General features: G+C 42.3%; 1 pseudogene; it reads right to left on the bottom strand.

Moving 5' to 3' along the window:
* Nucleotides 1-6,164: 6,164 nt before the first annotated feature.
* LOC101598447 lies at nt 6,165-7,212 on the bottom strand (annotated as a pseudogene).
* Between the last annotated feature and the right edge of the window lie 12,617 nt (nt 7,213-19,829).

The following is a 19,829-nucleotide window of genomic DNA, read 5'->3' as shown; positions in this document are numbered from 1 at the left end:
AAGAAGAAAATCAAAAAATTCATAAAGTCAAATGATAATGAGAACACAACATACAAAACATTTGGGACACAATGAAGGCAATCCTAGGAGGGAAATTTATAGCTTTAAGTACCTATATTAAGAAATTAGAAAGGTCACAAGTAAACGACCTAATGCTTCACCTTAAAGCCTTGGAAAAAGAAGAAAAAGGCAAACCAAAAATCATATAATCCAAAGAATCAATGAAACAAAGAGTTGGTTCTTTGAAAGGATAAACAAGATTGGTAAACCCTTAGCAAATCTGACCAAAAGAAAGAGAGAAGATATACAAATTAATAACATTATAGATTTAAAAACAGGCAGCATCACAAAAGATACAACAGAAATTTTAAAAATCAGAGGGACATACCATACAAACATACTCCACAAAGTATGAAAATCTGAAAGAAATGGATGATTTCCTTGATTTACATGACCTACCTAAATTAAATCAAGATGAGATTAACCACTTAATTATACTTATGACAAGTGTGGAGAGCCAAGCAGTTATCAAAAATCTCCCAACTAAAAAAAGTCCAGGCCCAGATGGATTCACTGGTGAATTTTAGCAGACCTCAGGGAAGAACAAACACCATTGTTTCTTAAGCTTTTCCATAAAATAGAAAAAGAAGGAATCCTACCCAACTCCTTCTACAAAGCCAGCATCATCCTGATACTAAAACCAGGCAAACATAGAACAAAAAAAGAAAATTACAGACCCATCTCCCTCATGAACATAGTTGCAAAAATTCTCAACGAAATATTGGCAAACAGAATACAAGAATATATCAGAAAGATCATTCACCCGACCAAGTAGGCTTTATCCCAGAGATGCAGGGATGGTTCAACATATGCAAATCAATAAATGTAACACATTATATAAATGGACTGAAGGACAAAAATCACATGATCATCTCATTACATGGAGAGAAAGCATTTGACAAAATCCAGCATCCCTTCATGTTAAAAGTCCTACAGAGACTGTGAATAGAAGGAACATACCTCAATATAATAAAGGCTATGTATGACAAGCCTACAGCCAACATATTACAAATGGGGAAAAACTGGGAGCTTGTCCACTAAAATTGGGAACAAGACAAGGGTGTCCACTGTCCCCACTTTTATTTAACATACTACTGGAAGTCTTAGCCATAGCAATAAGGCAAGTGACACACATAAAAGGGATACAAATTGGAAAGGAAGAGATCAAGTTTTCATTATTTGCAGATGACATGATTCTATACATAAAGGACTCTAAAGACTCTACTAGCAAACTGTTAGAGCTGATAAACACCTACAGCCATGTAGCAGGATACAAAATAAATACACAGAAACCAGTAGCCTTCCTATATGCTAACAACAAACACACCAAGGATGAAATCAGAGAATCACTCCCATTCACAATTGTGTCAAAATAAAGTACCTTGGAATAAACCTAACCAAGGAAGTAAAGGATCTCTACAATGAGAACTTTAAAACACTCAAGCAAGAAATTGCAGAAGACATTAGGAAATGGAAAAACATCCTTTGTTCTTACATTGAAGAATCAATATTGTGAAAATGGCAATCTTACTAAAAGCAATCTACACATTTAATGCAATCCCCATCAAACTTCCAATGCATTCTTCACAGAAATAGAAAAAAAAAACCTACCCAAAAATTCATTTGGAATCACAAAAAGTCTTGAATATCTAAAACAATACTGAGCAACAAAAATAAGGCTGGTGGTATCACCATACCTGATTTTAACCTATATACAGAGCCATAGTTACAAAAACAGCATGGTACTGGCACAAAAGCAGACATGTAGATCAATGGAACAGAATAGAGGACTCTGATGTAAGTCTGGGTAGCTATACCCAATAGATATTCAATAAAAGTGTCCAAAATACTCACTGCAGAAAAGACAGCCTCTCCAGCAAATGGTGCTGGGGAAACTGGATATTTATCTGTAGAAGGATGAAAATAGGTCCTTCTCTCTCTCCATGCACAAGATTAAATCCAAATGGATTAAAGATCTTAACGTCAGACTTGAAATTCTGAATCTGCTAGAGGAAAAAGTAGGGGAAATCTTTCAACATATTGGTCTTGGCAACGACTTTCTGAATATAACCCCAATTGCTCAGGCAATAAAACCACAAATCAACCACTGGGACATTCATGAAATTACAAAGATTTTGTAATGCAAAGGACACTGTGAATAAAGCAAAGAGGCAACCTACAGGATGGGAAAAAATCTTTGCCAGCTATATATCTGATAGAGGATTAGTATCTAGGATATTTTATAAGGTTAAGGTTAGCCTATAGGCAGAGAAAGTAAATAAAAATTCAGTTTTTCCCCTCTTAGAAAAACTTATTTTCTCTTATTAGGTTTTACTTTTGTATTAAAACAGGATATGGAATTGTATTTAGTAAAGTACAATGCATTCATATTTTATAGAATAAAGATTCTTGAATACAATGATGGCATATAACTTTACTCATATAGCACAAATTCTCACTAAATTGTTACAGAAAAATAATGCTTTAAACAAAAGTTTCAAGATATATCAATTACCACTAAATTTTAAACATGTACTGGTCAAAGGTACTTCAGTGGCTTTAATCAAGCTCTGACAAATACATTCAGGCTTCATTGTCTGAGCAAATCACTTTTAGTTTCTTCATAGTTCTCCATCTGTCTTTTAACATGACACTTGTTTGGTTGTTGAACTTATAACGTGATCATATTTTAGCCCAGCTTCCTTCTCCATACTTCCTCACACCAGATCTCAAATTCTCGTCCTCTTCCCAGAGCCATGCCTTTTGATAAAAATTAGAAGTTGTTTAAAGAAGCAGTCATTAAAAGGTACACATCTAGAAACACAGCTTTTTTTTTTATTTTTTTTTTCCCCCTGAAGTAGCATCTTGCTCTACCCCAGGCTGACCAGGAACTCACAGTGATTCTCCCGCCTCTGCAAGGACTAAAGGCATGCACCACCAAAGCCAGCGAGAAATGCAACCTTTAAAAAATCAAAGTAATGCTTACAGTTAAGATGCAAGAATCTCCCTACGTGAGTTTGGATTTTTATACAGTATTTTCTTTAACACATAAATTTTAAGGGTACTTACTGTTACTGGTCATGATGTGCAAGCTCAGCCAGGCAAGACTAGACAGCTAGAAAACAGACCCACACGCCAACCCAAACTGTCAGAATTTATGCTGCTACTATCTCTCAAGATGCTTTCCTATAACTTCTGGTAGTCTGCTTCATATCTCTAGATAGAATTTATACATGTTTAGTACCTAATTAATGAACTCAGTGAACATTCTGTTCTGCCTATACTGGGGAAAGTACACATGCACGTGCGTGCACACACACACATATACATATATATCTCAAGCTTTCCCTTAGGTTTTTAAAAATGCAACTACCATACATCATTTTAAATATACAATTTGTGTTGAAATGATTGAAAAATTTTTAAATAAAATTTTAACACCTTACTCGGAAGCTCTAACATTACATACTTGCTACAGGCGGACAACAAATTATTCCTCCTTTGAGCATGATATAGAAAAGATCTAACCATCTGAGTCATTATTTATTATGCCCAGAAATTTCCCAGTAGACTTAGACTTTAACGGGAAATCAAATTTATCACCTTATGCTCCTTTGGATGGCTGCTATAAAAGTATCAAAAAATAAAAACTGGTGAAGGAGGAAAAATGAAACCCCTCTGTACTGGTGGGAAGGTACATGATATTGCACCATGCAAAACAGTATAACAGTTTCACAAAACATTAGAAACAGAACTACCATAGAAACACAGTAAATTAACTTCTGAGCATATACTCAAAAGAATAAAAAGAAAGAACTTGAAAAGGTAGTTATACACTAATATTCATAGCAACACTATTTACAACACTAAAAGGAACCAATGAAGGTATACATTAATGAATAAGCAATGTGATATACAGATGTAGAATTCATTCATCCTTACCAAAGAAATTCTGACATACACTACAAAATGGATAAACCCTGAGAATGTCATGCTAAATGAAATAATTTAGATGCAAAAATAATTTAGATGTATGGATGCCATAGCAGGAGGTACCTAGACAGAAATGTGAATGTTAGCTGTCAGGTGTGGCACGGAGGAGCAGGGCATCATGGAGAATTCTTGCTTAATGAGACTGTTTTGCAAGACAAAAACAATTCTCTGGGTAAGTAGTAGTGATGGTAGTACAATGTGAACGTATTTCTTTTCTTTTCTTTCCTTTTTTTTTTTTTTTTTTTGTTGGGTCTCAGCTTAGCCCAGGTTGACCTGGAATTCACTCTGTAGTCCCAGGTTGACCTTGGACTCACAGCAATCCTCCTACCTTGGTATCCTGAGTGCTGGGATTCAAGGTGTGTGCCACTGCGCCCAGCAAGGAGAGAGAGAATGAGTGCCCCAGCACCTCTAGCCACTGCAAACAAACTCCAGACACATGTGCCACCTTGTACATACGGCTTTACATGGGCACTGGGAAATTGAACACAGGCCGTTAGGCTTTATAGGCAAGTACCTTAACTGCTGAGCCATACTTTTAGCCCTGTGAATGTGTTTAATGTCACTGAACTACACACTTAAAAATAATTATGATAAATTTTATAATATATATATTTTATTGTAATGTAATGAAAAAAATCAGGTTTCATATTAGGAAATCTGGTGTGACATATATAATTCAAGGTGGCATGAAGACAAACATGAGGTGAAAACTATCTGATGGGCATTGGTGGTGGGTAGACTCAAAATCACTTAGGAAGTTGACAGCCCAGGACACAGGCTCACTAAATAATGAGGCTACATAATCCTTCTCCAGTCCCTACTTCACTACCAGAATTAGCATACTCTATAACAGGATTATGGCTGGATGAGTTAATGAGCTCATTAAGATTATAGAATCTCAGGAGCAGCCAAGGCAACAATAAAGACAAAAACAAGGATGTTGAGAAAAATTTAGTCTCTGACACCTATACAGCTACAGTAAACACTTGTAGCCAGATAAACATATGACATCACAGTAAAAGTAAAATTGACTAGGGCCGCAAAGACAACTAACAGGAGGGGCAGGAATGAGAAAGGGAAGAGTCTTAGGATGTGAGAGGGGTGATGTGCTCAAAATCCATCACATACTTGCATGAAAATGGCCTCATGGAACCCACAAAGTAAAATTTTTAAGAAAAAGGAATCATGATTTGGGAATATAGCTCAGTGGTAGAACACTAGTCTAGAACGTGCAAGATTAAATCCCCAGCACAGGGATGTGCAGGAAGCAAATTTAAAAAATAGGAGTTGTAGACTGGAGAGATGGATTATCAATTAAGGTGCTTGCTTGCAAGGGCCTGAATGCATGGGTTCAATTCCTTAGTACCCAGCAAAGCTACTTTTGCAATACTTCAACATTGTTTTGTTTTGCTTTGTTTTTCGAGGTAGGTTCACACTCTAGCTCAGGCTGACCTGGGATTCATTCACTATGTAGTCTCAGGGTGACCTCAAACTCTCAGGAAATCCTCCTACCTCTGCCTCCTGAATACTGGGATTAAAGGTGTGCACCACCATGCCCAGCTGTTCAAACATTTTTCTACATATGTTACTATGCACAATACAAGTTTTTCTTGGATAGTTCCTTCAGTGTTGGGTATACAATAAAAACTATAGAACTCTAAATATTATAGGCTTGATCTTATGACTAATTATTGCAATGAAGTTTGGGGTTTTTTGTCTTTAAAGTTTTATGACTTTAAAAGTGCATAGCAGAAGTGGAAATAACTATTTTAGAATTTTTATTTAAAAGTAGAATTTGCTAAAATACACTTAACAGATTTAGCTAACACACTCCATCGAGGAAGTCACAACAGGTAGATTCATATTTCTTCATCTTTTGAACCAATTTTTGGTGTCCTAAGGCATTTTTATTGTTGCCAGTCTGAGGGGAAGGTAAGTGGTTATTTCAACGAAATACTACTGCAGTGATTAATAGTGGTGAAATTCCATACTTTTTCTTCTGTACTTTCTTTTATAATCATCATAATCTCTGCACCACCAAGCCTGGCTCAGAGAAGTTATCTTTCAAAGCACTTGGGGAAGTTCCTTCGCCACCCCTCAGGTGGGAAAGCTCAGAGAAGGGAGTCATCAGTACAGCCACTTTCTCAGCCATAACGGAATTCCTGAAGGTGGTTGGAAATGCCACCACCAGAATGTGGTTACTCTGACGAGACTGGATCCATATGTCAGATTTTCCAGGAAGGCAGTGGTCAGGAGCACAAGCAGCATCAAGGCCCACTCCCTTGACGAACATCACAGCCATGAGGAAGAACCAGCCCCTCCGGCCCACTGTGGAGGCCTTGGCAAAGCCCTCTGAGATAGTAATAACATGCATGGAGGCACACCACCATGCAAACCAAGTCCCAGGAACACGCCTGCTCCTGTCTGCTGGGGCTTACCACTGTGCCACAAGGCTGGCAGAAATGCCCAAGACACAGAAGAAATGAAAGGTAGAGGAGCCGAGGCTGTGGGGAGCAGTAGAAGGAGTCAGAGGGCAAAGCTCCCCGTAATAAGTGGAGCTGTCTCTGAATCATCCAGCTTGGAAAAAGTCCCGGAGACTTCCTCTGAATGACAGGACAAACGTTGAAGAGCCAGGAGAAGCCGAGGCAGTGCTTTAAAAAGAACATTCCAAAACCCACCTTCTCCTGCAGAGGAGCCATGAAGTACTTATTGGGTGCGAGCATGGTCAAGAGTCCCCAAAACAGGAACATCACAAAACCAAGTAGATGGGTCCAGATAGTGCCACTTCCTGTGTGAATGTGGAAGCAAGCCCAAAAGGAGGGCATAAGGAGTTTATGGTCATGTAGCAGGAGTCATTACCTTTCAGTCAGTCAGAAAGGACATCGTACAGGATGACACTCCAAAGTCCCTCCAAATCTCACACATGAACTCTCCCAGCTTCTCCACAGCATTATGGGCCTGAGGGGAAGGATCGGCACTCACACCTCTTCCTCTTCTTCCTAGGACACCGGGCAAGTCCGTCCTCCTACAGCTTTAGTGGTGCTGGCAGTCACCCACTTGCCCTTCTCCTCCAGCCACAGCCAGCATGTCAGACGTTTCTTTGTTACTGGCAGGAACACCATTGTCCCGTGCTACTGCAGATGCTTGATGGGAAGACATCTGCCTAGAACCTCAGTACCCTGCAGCTTCAGCTTGGGAAAAAGTTTGGATCTCCCAGTCCCACGGGCAGAGGTCTTCCTGCAGTGGTAGACAGGCTGGGCCAGGATGCATCTGTGGGGGGGCCCAGGTCCTTGCTACATCTCCCCCACCCCCCCGGAGGCAGCCTGTGCCCAAGCAGCACCCAATCTTCAGGGGGTATGCAAGCAGGAGGCAACATCTCAAAAGCAGGGTCGCCTACTTTTTCTTAATGTTTACTAGCCACAAGCTTTTCTCTTTTATGAGACTGCAGGAGTTTTCCATAGTCCCACAATGGTAAGGAGAAAATATAGGAACAGCAAAACTAATCAACACACCAGGCTATCAGCTGAAATTTCTAGAGAATTATAGTCAAGGAACAAAGTTTCGCACAAGCCATAACCTACTCAATGAGGATGAGGCAGTTTTACTAGGCTGCCCAAACCCAACTCATATCTACTAGTATAGCAAGAGGCACATTGCCCTCCAATGCGACAGTACCACATACGAGCCAGGATAACTAAAATGAGACCAGAGGTAAGAAGGAAGGAGCAATGACAACTCTCCCGCTCCTGGAGAAACTGTTGTAACTATGTCAGAAAACTGTTTGGCAGTACCTTCTGAAACTGAATGCATATCATTTGAAAAATGAATAACAAAGACAACTGAATATGTTTAGCTTGTGACTCATGAGTCCCACTCCCAAGTGCCCAATAGATAGAAATGTCTATATTTATCCTACAAAGACATGTAGATTATGTTATAGCCAAAAGCTGGAAAGAATTTATATGTCCAGCATAAACATGGATAAATTATTACATAAGTATACGATGAAAATGAGAAAACTATTTTCATAAGCAGCATTGTAGATCAATCTTATAGTCGTAACTTTTCTGTATGAGTCCAATATAAGGAATTCAGAAACAAGTAAAACTCATCTGTGGTGTTAGAAGCCTCGTAGCTACCCTTGAGGAGGTCTTGCTGTGGGATTCTGGGTTTTGTTTTATTGAGGTAGGATCACACTACATAGCCATGCTAGCCTCAAACTGAGACTCCTTCTGCCTCAGCCACCTTATTTGTAAGTGATATGATTCTATAGATATGGAATCCTACAGACACTACCAGAGTATATAGACTAGAGCCGATACAACACTTTTAGCTGTTTCCCTAGAGGTGAACTGAAACATCAGAAATACAGAGGCTTCAGAGAACTCAACATTAAAACAAACTGCTAACTCACCCACTAAGGCTCAAGGATTGTTGTGGGAGAGGGGGAGGAAGGCTGTAAGAGCCACAGGACAGAGACAAGAGCAGGGAAATGAGTGAGAAGAAGGTGGTGAAAGGATCAAACAAAATTAAGAATATATGAATAGGCTTTATGGAAGCCTACTACTTGGTAAGCAAAGTTAAATTTATATGTATATTTCAAACTGTTTGATGGGCTGGAGAGATGGCTCGGTGATTGAAGATATTTGCTTTCAAAGCCTGATGACCCAGGTTTGATTCCCCAGTAACTATGTAAAGCCAGATGCACAACATGGTGCATATGTCTGGGATTTGCTTGCAGTGGCAGGAAGCCCTGGCACACCCATTCTTTCTCTCTCCCGTTCTCTTGGCCTCTTTCTCAAATAAATAAACATATTTTTTTAAAAAAAAACTGAACAAATGTCCCCTACATGAGAGGAAAGCTGCTCCCAGAAGTCCTAGGCTACTAATCATAAATTCCAGTGCCAGAGGTTGCCAGGCTCCTCCCGGGAAGGTAGGTAGTGCTGAGGAGGGGCCAGGCCCGCTGGTTCCTCCCAAGGGGTTGAGGAGAAGGATGAACGTCGGACAACTCAGAACCTCTCCTAGTCACCAGAGTAAAACCACACTGAGTCGGGAGTCTTGTAGAAGCAGGAACTCGCTTTATTGTTACAAGCAGTTGCCTATATAATGTTGAGAATGAAGGCAGGGATTCTAGGATGGAGGAAAAGGTAAGGGCCAATAGTAAACTGTGACTATTGAAATAATTCCAACTCCTGCACAAAAGCAGCAGGCCAGAAGCCATTAGGCGTCTTGCTGAGTCCTAGCTGGCCAGAGGCAGATCACCAAACTTTAGCTAGGCTCAGGAAGTTCCACTAGACCTCACACCCAGGCCTCTCAAGGCCCAACATCTCCCCCTTTTGTTTTTGTAAGAGGGTTAGTCACCATGGCCCCTGTCTTAGGTTGTCCGCCTCTGGGGATCTTACCCGTCACTGGGTATCATGTGTTTAGCTCGCTGAGAACCCACTCCATGGCCTGTCTTAGGTTGTCTCAGTCTGAGATCTTACCCGTCACTGGTCATATGGAGGGCAGAGGAGGTGGCAGTGGGTCATCTGAGGAACTTAATTCCTGAGTTGCCAGCCTGTGGTAATGTATCTCAACCTGTTGGAGTTTTATTGCCTCTAGCTGCTGATGAATGAATTGTGTAATTTTGTCAATTATACAAGGCCCGACAGTGAGGAGAAGGAGGAGGGGAAGGAGGGGCCTAATAAGAGGGAGGAGTAGGGTGAGAGGCCATGTAAGCCCGTCCACAGTGGGCTGTCCTGGGGGTTCCGTCACCTCCTCTCCAAGTCTTCCTGGAGCCTCTTAATCTTGTCCTGGATGATTCCTGATTTATTGGTGTAAAAGCAGCATTTTTCCTGTAAAAACAAGCATATGCCTCCCTTTTCGGCAGTTAGTAGGTCTAGTCCCCTCCTGTTTTGTAGGACTACCTCAGCCAGGGAATGTAGCTTCCAGGAATGACATCTACATCTGGGATTAAGGTGGCTGGGACACAAAGGCCTGACCAGTTGGTGGGTAGAAAGTCATAGGCCATCTCGCCTCCACAAATATAAACCATTCCAGAAGGCGGGCAGCGTTGAGCACTGGGCTCAGTTGTGTTAAAAGTACATAAGAAGGATGAATGTATCTCACATCTATACTGGAATTATTAGGGGAAGGCAGGGCCCAAATGCAAGTTCCGAGGAAACATTGGGAAAAGCTGAACGGGGATGGGGAAGGTGGCTGAGCAGTTTTTCAAGGTCGTATGGGCAACTGTACTGCAAGCAGCCGGGGAGGCCCAGATCAGAGGCAAAGCCAGCTCCAGGCCCCAGTCAATGGGTCCTCCATCTTACCCAGATAGAACTGTACGTAACAGATGAGGACCAATGTTTTTGAAAAGGGGATAATTGTTTATCTTCTTTAGAAAAATTTAAAATATTTAGGGTAAATAATGCCTTTTTTTAGTTGGTCATGTGGGGGTAAGTATTCCCCCTTTTGTTCTTGTAATTGAGACTTGAGAGTCTGATTATCCTATCTTTAAAATTGTAGTTGTACTATGGTAGTATAAGTCTTATATATGAGGTATAGAAAGTAGACATATCTTATATTTTAAATATCTAATATTTATAAATATCTCACATTTTAAATATTTAATATTTATAAACACAGGCAGAACCTGTCTCCAGTCTTGAAAACAGTACCAATTGATTTATAGATTAACTCATTTAACCTAGAAATTTTTAGCACCTGTGTTTGAAAACATCTCTGATAAATTTAGATACCTATGTTGGTACAAATTACCCAGAGAACATTGGAAATAGAACCATAGAGTTTAATAAATTTTTAAAGCAAAACAGCTAGTTAAATTTTAATATAACCCTTGACAAATCTTTTTGAAAGAAAAAACATTACTTGACAACCCATGATTTTGGCTTAAGCTTGATAGCTATTGATTTTATGTACCACAGAAACTTTTATTAACATAAAACAATTTTATGCTTTACCCATGACTTAAATTTGATAAAGCTTAAGCAAGCTATCCTAACATATCCCAGGAAGATGAAAGTTATCATTATTGAAATTAAATCACTTAAACCTAAGTGATTAAACCTAGTTATAACCACTTAATAGAATCAGCATAAATAAGACAGAAGCTATTTTTAAAGCTACAATATTTTTAGGTATGAGTACTTCACCTTTGGAAAATAACCACTTCTATGTAAGCCTTTATCTTAAGAATAGTTAAAACCTTGATGAAAAGAGGAACCTAATTTACGTTACTGAGTCTTAAAGCCAGTTTTATAACCCTTAAATCAAAACAAATTAGCATCAGTGACCTGTTAATGAGTGAGGTCTTATCATAGGACTCAGTTTCTCCATTGATTAAAACCTTGGCATCAGGTAAACATTAGATTTAATCCAATTAAATGTTTCAATGAAGGGGCCCTTCCATGATATACACATTAGGTAAGTCTGATGTTTATCTTATGTAAGGAGTTTGTAACCTGGTCAAATACCTTGACTCAGTTTGCCTACTTAACATTTTGTCTAGTGAGAAACTTTATCTAACAGATGTGACTTTAGGTATTTAAAAGAGAAGAACTAAAGAGAACCACAGTTATATGTTGTACTTTTTTTTTTTTTGTCAGAGACAATTGGCCATTTTGTCTTTAATCAGAGTCTGGGGAACATGTGGCTTAAACTTGTATGGGGTCTGAGATAAAGGGGGTTTTATCCATTTTTTAGAGTTCAGCTTTCTATGAATTTAAGTAGCATATGTTGGAAAGCAAGAGCAAAATGAAATTACAGAGCAGAGAGATAAGCATCTTGACATTTCTTAACCTATTCTGAAGTTGTTTGTTTTTACATAGCAAATTTATCCATTTGCAAAACACAAGGTGATAGACTTTTGTCTATGTCTAACCTGGTTAAACCTCCAATTACATCTGTGCTTATGAGTTTGTGACCCACCTAGCATAGGTATCACTTGTGTCTAATGTAAGATGAATTTAGATTAAGACGATGTCTCTATATAAAACTTTTAGAGTATCCTTAAGAGTCTATAAAGAGTTGAAAAATCTCTAACTTTAGTCATGGCATTTAGGTTTAACCTGAAAATTCTTTCCTACATATGCACATCAGTCCATTATAAATTTAACCTTGATTAAACTCTCTGGGCCTGGGTGGCAGGATGCAGCCAGCCCTTATGCCAGTAGCCCAGTTCCAACAAAGTCCTCTGCAGTCTTTCCTTTCCCTTAGAAAGCTCATTAGCCAAGCTTCGAAGTTAAATGCTGTTTGCACTTGGTATTTTTAGATTCTCATCAGAATAGTCCATAAAATTTGGCTTACCACTCCAGAAGACACCTTCTGTTGTAAGCACCAAGTCCATGCCTATTCCTCCAACATAAAGGTTCCAAAATATTAACATCCACATGGTCAGGTTCATCTCAGTCCACTCCTTGGTACCAAGTTCTGTATCAGACAGCTTCAGGTTTACTAAGATAAACTTCCAGACCAAGCACAGTTATGGAGGAAGGGATATTTACTGAAGCCTACAGATCCAGGGTAAGTTCCATAATGGCAGAAAAAGCTGGCCTGCCTTCATAGGCCCAAGCAGAGAGAGAGAGAGAAGCACAAGCCTAAAGGTCAGAAGCCACACACTGTGTCCACTAGGGACATATGACCCGTTCAGAAATACAAAAGCTGCAGATGCAGCTTGCCGGGGAACCAAAAGTGAAAGGAAAGAGAAAGAGAACGAACAGATATTGACAAGCAAGTACAGGTTATGGAAGCAATGTTTAGAGCATTAAATATGAAGACTGCCTCATAATTTATGAGGGTGCGCTCACCTGCGCACCGATTGACCTCCTCAACGAGAACGCCTCACATGGCGCACTAGTCTGCTGGGTTCCCAGAGCCCCACGTTAGGTGCCAGAGGCCGGGCTCCTCCCCGGCGGGCAGGTAGTGCTGAGGGGGGACCAGGCCCTCTGGTTCCTCCCAAGGGGTTGAGGAGAAGGATGAGCGCTGACGACTCAGAACCTCTCCTAGTCACCCGAGAAAACCCACACTGAGTCTGGAGTCTTGTCGAAGCAGGAACTTGCTGTATTGTTACAAGCAGTCGCCTATATAATGTTGGTAATGAAGGCGGGGATTCTCGGATGGGGGGAAAGGTAAGGGCCAATAGTAAACTCTGACGATTGAAATGACAATTCCAACTCCTGCGCGGAAGTAGCAGGCCAGAGCCATTAGGCGTCTTGCTGAGTCCGAGGCAGATCACCAGACTTCAGCTAGGCTCAGGAAGTCCCACTATGCCTCACTCCCGGGCCTCTCAAGGCACAACAAGAGGTGACATACCTTCCCAGTGAGGTGTTGGTCCAGAGGCCAACTAAAACCCCTAAAACAATGCTCGCTATGGCCATTGCTCTTGGTTGCCAACCAAAACTAGGTGGTAAATGGTTACTGCTGAAGACACCACACTTTGATTTCAGGATGTAGAGAAACCAAGCTGGAGCTGAGCTGGACATTTCTTCCCTGCTGGCTAGCTGTCTTCATGCCACAAGGTGCTACACAAGATGCTGGGGGAAATGTCATCAACAGTCCTACCCAGGTGTGTACCCTGTGTAGTCCACAGCTGACCTACCAGGCAAGATGTGCCCACTGCTGCCATGGTGACATAAATATTAGGGCTTCTGGTTGGCCTTGAGGCCCACAGGAAAGAATACATGCCTAGAACTGTGAATCTGGCCAAAGCCTATGGTTAGGGACGTGGAACCTATGGACATATAAATGTTAAGCCCTTGAAATGTGGCTAATCAAATGTTGGACATACTGCTAATACAATATCAAACACTTGATCCAAAAATACAGGCATGGAAAGTCCCTCAATAATTTTTGTATCAATTAATGTTGATCTACTACTGTGTTTATGCTAAACAGACAACACATCAAACTGTTTTATAAATATCCATTTCTTCCAATAGGTCAGACATGCTTTTGGCCTTAGCCACAGAAGCTTCATTCAGTAATGGGAGGATGTTATGCAGAGATACATAGCTGGTAAAACTCCAATAAGTGACTATTGTGTGCTCAGCCCTAACCGGAACATCTGCACCACCCCTCCAAGGCTCACACCCTCAGGCTCACCTCCTCACAGAAGAGGTGGCAGAAAGAATGTGAGAGCAGAAGGATTGGGAAGAGAGCAGCAGAATGCTGTCTTCCAGCCATGTCATGGCAGTCACACTCAGCAGCTGTGGTTTCCTACACAAGATTGACCCTGACACTGCTCCCTCATGGATGGAGGAAGTATTTACAAGACCCCACAGCACCCACAATAGCTAATGCCAGGTTAAGAGGTGCTAGGAAAGGAAGAGTCAAGTTCATTGGTATAACCACTGGTGAGCTGTCTGTTCTCCAGTAAATAATCACCCACCCATGATGGTACATTAACCATAATTCAGTGGGCCAAAAGAAAAAGACAAGAAACGAGACATGACTTAAGAAGATCTGAAATATTTCATTTAAAACATTTTCTGGGCTGAAGAGATGGCTTAGCGGTTAAGCGCTTGCCTGTGAAGCCTAAGGACCCTGGCTCGAGGCTCAACTCCCCAGGACCCACGTTAGCCAGATGCACAAGGGGGCGCACGTGTCTGGAGTTCAGTTGCAGTGGCTGGAGGCCCTGGCGCGCCCATTCTCTGTCTCTGTCTCTGTCTCTGTCTCTGTCTCTGTCTCTGTCTCTGTCTCTCTCTCTCTCTCTTTCTCTCTCTCTCTCTCTCTCTCTCCCTCTTTCTCTCCCTGTCTGCTGCTCTCAAATAAATAAATAAAACAAAACAATTAAAAAGTTTTTTCTGCAGCCCAATAATTTCATTCATTTCGCTGGTTCTGTGCACATTTATCAGGCAGATGTTCAACGTTCTATTTTTAAGTAGGCATTAACAAATCAAGCTGGGTGCAGTTAAATTGCAGCAGGGAAGAAAATACAATATCCCCCATCAGTAAGCCAGTTCACAGGTCTCAACAAAAAGCTCTTTCAATGCTTATTTTACTGCTCTTCCTTGATTTCTTGAGAGTTGCTTATAGGATTATTTTTAGGTACTCCTTACTTTTCTCTAAAACTAGGCTTGACTGTATCACCTAAAAAGGGGAAACCAACATTCACTGGCAAGTAACATTCTTTTCAGCTCTCCTTTCTAAGTATTCCAGGTACCAAGAACCTACCTCATAAAACAACTGTTCTCGTACTTGTGACCAGAGCTGCCCGACTTCAGAATACAGCAGAAGTGGCGCAGCAAGCCGGAAGGCCTGCCTCCTAAGTGGTGGCTGGAGCATAAACATGAAGACACGTGTCCCCAACGCTCCTTCCATAAAGAAACTGTCATATCAAAGTAGGGCTTAATATGATGCAAAAGGGGACTCGAAAGCAAAGAGGGCCGGGCTGGTACAGGACTGAGAAAAGCAAGGCAGTCAATGAGAATCCTTTGCCTAGGTCATGTTGGACCAGGCTCAACACCATGGAGAAAATGTTCACACCCTCATCTGTCTTCCTCACGTCAATGAGAACCTATTTTCTGTTTTTGCACCTTAGGACAGAAAGATGTACCCACAGATTTGGCCACTTCATTCACCTCAGCATCCTCATTCAATCAAAACTGTCCAAGAAGCCCTCGGTCTCAATTGGTCTCCTGGATAAGGTCCCCACCTTGGTCTATCCTGACTGTAAAAGCCATGCCCACCCATTTTGCCTACCAGCCCCTCTACCCTGTGGTAGACATCACTGGCCTAGATGCTACAGCCAAGATCTAGGACAGGGATTCAGAGCTGCCTAAAGCAGGGAAAAGAATTCTAGAAAGGACACTGCAGACTATTCCTGGGGTGGAACAATGGGAAATCTGGCTTGGCTGCTGCCCACAGCTAATGATAGGTTAACCAACTGAAAAAGAAGTCTGTGAAGTCACTTTGGGGCGAGCGGGGGCAGGGCAGGAGCAAGGCAACGAACCACATCAACAGCTTCTGAAGCAAACTGAGCAGAAACAGAAGCTGGTCAAAGAGGCAGAAAAGCCCAGAGCTGTGTACAGTGAGTGTGGGGGGGAGGGGGAGGGACGGGAGGGCGGGGGGGGGGGGGGAGAGCCAATCCAGGCTAACATGGTTGTCCGGAGCCATAGAGCAAAAGCCTCTCCATTTTTCCTGGGCCTGCTCATAAACTGACTCATTACTCAGAAAGCTGGTCCATTCAGCTTTCTGTTAGGTACTTCTGGAACCGGTCAGCAGACTACTTACAGAATCTTATCTTTTGCAAAAGGCCAGTTTATGGTCAGGATGTGAAGCCAGTGAGGCAAGATTAGATGAACACCTAATAACATCCCCTCTAGGTTTCCTGACAACTCCTTGCCCTGACCATGTCCCCTTCCCCCTACAACCCTATATAAACCTACATGTAAGAATAAACTCTCGAGGCCATGACAAACATCTAGCATGGTCTCCTTCTTGTGTCTGTTTGCCTTGTTTCATTCAGGTTATTTTTCCCCTCGCTTCCTTGTTCGTCTCCCCGCTGGCTGGGGCACATGATGTCTGATGACTATGCACGATAAAGATGGAAGAAAGTCTGCTCTTAGAGACACCAAATACCCCATTTTGGGGACACAAGAGACTCAACAGAGAGCTAAATTCTGCACAGACTCTACTATTCTCTGACAGATGGTAGAAAGAAAGAAGACAGGCTAGACTTTTGCTTCAGGGTATGAAGGGAGCACATCCCAGTTCTGCTATTAAGACCAGGCTGCTCTACCCAGCCAGGCCCACAGCAACACAAAAGAAGAAAGAAAGAAAGACAGAGAGAGAGAGAGAGAGAGAGAGAGAGAGAGAGAGAGAGAGAGGGAGAGGGAGAGGGAGAGAGGGAGGGAGGGAAGGAGGGGGAGAAGGAGGGAAGCAAACTTTCATCTGAAGGCAGGAATTGATGTTTTTCTAACCCTATGCTTTTGCGTGGACCTCAGCGGAGATGTGGCACTGGAGAGTATATTAAACTCAACTCTGACACCTCAGTCAGCGTGCACTGCTAGAGAACCCAATGTGCCATCCTCATTCAATCACAATTGACCAAGAAGCCCTCTGTCTTTACTACCCATGTAAAGTCAGATGTGCAAAGCAGCACGTGCATCTAGAGGTTGTTTGCAGAGACTAGAGGCCCTGGCATGCCCATGCATTCTCTCTCTCCTTGGAAATAAATAAAATATTTTAAATGGTGAAGCGTTCAAATGGCTTCCTTCTTGGTCCTCTAAAGTTGTAGCCCTCCAGGTGGAAGGGTGTGGGTTCATTGCAGGTTGGAGACTTTTTTTGCTTTTTGTTTTGTTTTGTTTTTTTAGGCAGGGTCTCACTCCAGTCCAGGCTGATCTGGAATTCACTATGTAGTCTTAGGGTGGCCTCCAACTCATGGTGATCCTCCTACCTCCGCCTTCCGAGTGCTGGGATTAAAGGCGTGCGCCACCACATCCGGAGACTCTTGTGTTTTCTACCACTGAGGCTGGTGTGCATCCTGGACCAGTCAAGTGTCAGATGTCCACCATAGCTCTCTTCCCTCTAGAATCCTCCTTTCTTCGCATACCAGGAACCTCTACTGACCACACTTAACTTTGTAATCTATGGACTGGGCAGCTTCTCCCACGTTCCTGAGACTAACCAGTTCATGTGGGTAGCATTGTAGCCTGGGGATGTCTCCCAAGTATGTTGAGGGTGGGGAAGCAAACAGAACACTGAAATCTGTATAGTAGAAGCACTCTCCATCCTTTCAAACCTCACTCAGCATCAAACACACAGCTGGGGCACGAGGCTGCAGCGTTCAAGGGCTTTGCTTTAGAGTTCTTAGTCTTTCAAGCTCCAACAGTCGGGCCAACTTACGACCTCAGATTCTGGTCTATCAGCATCTGAGTGGGCCCCTTAAAGACCCCTTAAAATCCTGAGCAACTCAACTCGTTCCTTCCTAGGAACCTGGTTGCTCATTATCCATGTCTAGAGAGACAGATGGTGTTGTGTTGGGTCCTGTTTGGCCTGGCATGGGTCTGGGACACAGCTGTGAGAGACTTCTGAGAAAACTTTCTGCTTCACAGGTTGGATCTGGAGCTGCCAGTGTGGTGGTACACCAGAGAGACAAAAAGGGGTGAGGATTGAGTCTGAGTCAGAAATGAGGAGGTGGGGGCAAGACCTAAAGGAGGGAGGCAAGTTTGGAAGGTCTGTATGAGAAATTCTAGAGGTGGGAATAAAAAGGTAGAGGCAAAAGCCAGGAGCTTTGAGAAGCATTCCTACTGGCTATGAATTGAATCTCTTTTAATATCTTTGGAGATAATCAATAGTTAGAATTTTGAAAAACCACTTGGACTCCAGAATCCTGATTTTTAAAAAATATTTTATTTGGGCTGGAGAGATGGCTTAGCGGTTAAGCGCTTGCCTGTGAAGCCTAAGGACCCCGGTTCGAGGCTCAGTTCCCCAGGTCCCACGTTAGCCAGATGCACAAGGGGGCGCACGCGTCTGGAGTTCGTTTGCAGAGGCTGGAAGCCCTGGCGCGCCCATTCTCTCTCTCTCTATCTGCCTCTTTCTCTCTATGCCTGTCACTCTCAAATAAACAAATAAAAAAAAATATTTTATTTATGTATTTATTTGAGAGAGAGAGGCAGATAAAGAGAATGGGTGCGCCAGAGCCTCTACTCACTGCAAATGAACCCCAGATGCATGCGCCACCTTGTGCATCTGGTTTAGGTGGATACTGGGTAATCAAACTTGGCTTTGCAGGCAAGTGCCTTACTACTAAGCTATCTCTCCATCCCCCAGAATTCTGATTCTTTACATAAGACTGTAGTAGAGGTGTAGCTCAGGAAGATCATGTTTGCCTAGCATGTGTGATAGATGATGAGATGCCCAACATCACAACCAAATTAAACCAAAGAAACACATAATCCAAAAAAAAAAAAAATGGCAACAAAAGACTCCATGTTAGCCAGACATGGTGGTGCACACCTTTAATCCCAGCACTCAAGAAGCAGAGGTAGATGAATTGCCATGAGTTCGAAGCCAGCCTGAGACTACATAGTGAGTTCCGGGTCAGCCTGGACTAGAGTGAGACCCTACCTCGAAAAACAAAACAAAAACAAAAAGACTCCATGCTGAGCTGTGGTCATGTGCCTCCCAGCTCTCAGTAGGAGTATCTATGTCCCTTTGAGTACCTGATGGTAGACAAGTGTGAAGGCTTTGCAATCGAACAGTCCCTCCTCTCCTGCTGCTTCACCTACAGTGCATGCTTTTCTGCCCTATAAAATGGGATGAATTCAGCTGCCTTGCAGGGTTGCTAATGGGGCTCCAGTGAGATGAGGCACAGGGTTTCCCCAGCACACAGCACTGCTCAGCAAAAGCTCCTGGCCTTCCCAGCTCCACTGCTTTTCCTGTGCCAGCCTTCATCTACTAGACCTAAGAGATTTCTCCTGAGCACATGCAGACTTCTTAATACCAGTGACTCTTGACTTGATGTTTCTTATGAAGGAACTATAGACATAATGCTTGTTCCTTCCAGTGAATTCATCCAGTGAAACATTTTGGTGGTTTGAATATAAAATGCCCCCTTTATGAGCTCATGGATGGAATACTTAAGTTCCCAGCTGAGGGCCCTGTGTGGGAAGGCTGTGGGACCTTAAATATGTGGAGCCTTGCTGGTGGGAAGTATGTTACTGGGGGATGATCTTGAGGTTTCGTAGCCTGACTCTATTGCAGTGTTCTTTCTCTCTTGGCTTTTTATGTGGATGGAATGTGATACTGGCTTCCTGCTCAGTCCTGCCACTCCTTCC

Source organism: Jaculus jaculus, chromosome 5 (genome assembly GCF_020740685.1).
Source record: "Jaculus jaculus isolate mJacJac1 chromosome 5, mJacJac1.mat.Y.cur, whole genome shotgun sequence".
NCBI lineage: Eukaryota > Metazoa > Chordata > Mammalia > Rodentia > Dipodidae > Jaculus > Jaculus jaculus.
Note: the sequence above shows the minus strand (reverse complement) of the source record. Positions and strands in the feature narration are given on the sequence as shown.